The sequence below is a fragment of the Danio aesculapii genome, chromosome 6 (assembly GCF_903798145.1).
Source record: "Danio aesculapii chromosome 6, fDanAes4.1, whole genome shotgun sequence".
NCBI lineage: Eukaryota > Metazoa > Chordata > Actinopteri > Cypriniformes > Danionidae > Danio > Danio aesculapii.
The window spans coordinates 27,238,487-27,241,340 of NC_079440.1; the positions used below are offsets into that span (position 1 = coordinate 27,238,487).

Here is a 2,854-nt window from a genome sequence, read left to right on the forward strand (position 1 = left end):
TCAGGCTGAATCCAGTTTATCCTCCTTTTTCCCCTTCCTGTCGTCCTCCTTGCGTTGGAAGAATTCTTTCATCATCATTCTCATCATTTCTTGAGGGTCGAAACCAGATGGGGTAGTTTCTTCTTGTTGGGATTGAGATCGAGTTCGGTCAGTGGAGAATTGGGGTGAGTACTTTCTTCTCCTTGGGCTTATTGATCCAGGGTTTTGTCGTCGTCCCTTGGAGGCACCGTTGGATTGTGACGAGCTTTTTCTCCTTTGATTGCCGACTGAAATGGATTGAGTCCACGATCTCTCCCAGTGACGTTCAGGAGAGCGTTGTCGTCCAGAGGGTCCATCATAGCGACTGTTCCTTTGTCTAGGTCTAGCGTCAGCATGAGAGTCCCGTTGTCTGCGGGGTGCCGATGCCTTCCCCTCTTGAGCAGACTGCTCGGTTTTGTCTGGACGTTGGGCACCCTCTAGTGCCAGTTCTGGACTTTGGGTTTCGACGGCCAGAATAGTGGTAGTTTTGGCGCTCTTTTCTGAAGCCATCTTCTGTTTACCATAGGCTTTATGTGCCAAATCTCGTAACTGTTGCACAGTCATTGTTCGTGGGCATGCAAGGACTCCCAGATGGTGGCTTACAGCAGGATGGAGGTTTCGCAGGAATAGAATCTTGAAGTTCAGATCTTCTTCCATTTCGGATTTATTCCGAGTTCCAAAATAGGCTCGTCTGAGCCGGCTGTAGTATGCTTGAGGGGGCTCGTTACGGCCTTGCTTCATCTCAAGTGCAGCCACCAGTCCTCTCTCCAATTCGGGGTCAGCAAATTCTTTGATGAGAGCTTCTTGGAGTAGGAGGTAGTCATTCTTTGTGCGAGCTGGCTGTCAGTCTAGGAAACTGCGTACGTGAGGGCTGGATGTCGCCCGAAGCAGGTAAAGTCTATCTTTTTCTGAGACATTGGGTCTCATTTCCAGATGGAAATCAATGTCTTGCAGATAGGCGTGGATCTCCTGACCACCTGGCGCACTTGGGGTGAACTTGCCAATGTTCCTGGCCAGCTTATCTAGGTCTTTGAGATCCATGTTGTTGCCTGATCTGTGACTGACTAGCACAGGCTCTCGTTGCTTTGGGGTGAGGTCAGGCCCTGCAGAAGGAGCTGGTGAGCGTCTTCGGCTTGGTTCCTCATCTTTCTCACTATGTGTGAGTTCGAGTTCGGGTACAGGGGATCTTGTCCTGCTTGGCAAGGGTGAGGCTAGTGCATATCTTTCCTTGGCGGGTTCACGTCGCAGTTTGTAGGCATACTTAAGTTCATCTCTGACACTGGCAGACTCCTCTCTGAAGTAGTCCAGTTCCTGTGTTAGTCGATTGGCTTCATGTCTCGCTTCATCTAGGTGAGTTTCAAGAGCTCTGTTTTTGGCTTTTTGGTCTCTTGCTTCAACCTTTGCTTCTTCCAGTAGCTGTTCTGCATCTTCAAGCTTGTTGGTAGCATCAGCTCGATTTGCTTTGGCTTGCTCCAATTCTTGGGTGGCAGCAGCTAGGTTCTCTCTCAGTTTATCTATCTCTTCCTTAAACTCTTGATCCGTCTTCGTGGACAGTTCAGTTTGCTGTCGAGCCTCCAGTTCTAGTTGCTCGATGCGAAGTTGTCTGTGTGTCAGCTTGTGCTGGAGCTGGCTGGCTCACTTATCTTGAGGGTGGCGATGAGAGTGTGACTCAGCGTTCCAGTTATCTTGGCTAGGTCTTTGTGACTGTAGCTGTGGCTTGGGTCTTGCGACATTAGGCTTGATAAGTTCTCATCCAGCTGATCCTGGGTCAGTTGCTGCAGGTTTTCGGCGGCCTTGAGGAGGAAACTGTCTGTTACCACACTCAGCCATGCTTCTAAGTCCTTCCAATAGCCAGCAGGGTCTTTAGTACGGGCCATGTTTGTTGCAGTGGGGGAGACTTAGAACCGATCTGACACTGACCTTGAAATGGGACGAGAACAAAACACAGCAGAACAAAAGGAACAACAATGTCAGTGTGTAATATTAAGTGTGAGAAGTTAAATGTGTACCAATGTTCTAGTGTGAGTGTTCTAGGTGAATGTCGTTCTCTGGGCTTTGGTCCTCTGCTGATTGTGCGTCTTCATTCAATTAAAGTCTTTCACCTCGTCATCAGTCCCTGTCACTACTGGTGTGCCTCAGGGTTCAGTTTTGCGTCCGCTGCTATTTATCATCTATCTTCTTCCACTTGGTTATATTTTCTGTAAACACCAAATTCATTTTCATTGCTACGCAGATGACACCCAGATCTACCTAACAACCAAACCCAACCACAAACTCCCACCTTCATCCCTTACGAACTGCTTTGCAGACATCAAATTCTGGTTCACCTCAAACTTCCTGAAATTAAATGACAATAAAACTGAACTTCTACTTATAGGTACACAATCCACTTTAAATAAATCACATAGCTTTTCCATTCCCACAGATGATTCTGTCATCACCCCCTCCCTTCAGGTTAAGAATCTGGGGGTCATCTTTGACAGCACCCTTTCATTCACTGCACATGTCAATAATGCCACCCGATCCGCTTATTATCCGGAGATGAGACATAAGGTAGGCATGAAGAGAAACATCAAAGATTGAAAATCCACTAGCGTGAATTAAAGTTCACTTTAACATCAGCCATACAATGCTTTGTGCTAGCCTTCGATATCACTAAACACACATATACTTCAATGCGACGCGTTAGCGTCGGTTAGATTAGCCTCGTGCTAGGCTTTGTTTACTTTCAGTTCAAGTTGACGCTGGCAAGCTGCGCATGCGCGAATGACTGAAGTTACAGCGAGTCCCTCGGGACTTCCCGGTTCAAAGCCGTTGCTATGCAACGAACACCAAG

The 2,854-nt window shown here is 47.6% G+C and overlaps 1 pseudogene; it reads right to left on the reverse strand.

Moving 5' to 3' along the window:
* LOC130230261 (trichohyalin-like) lies at positions 1-1,895 on the reverse strand (annotated as a pseudogene).
* Positions 1,896-2,854: the final 959 nt, after the last annotated feature.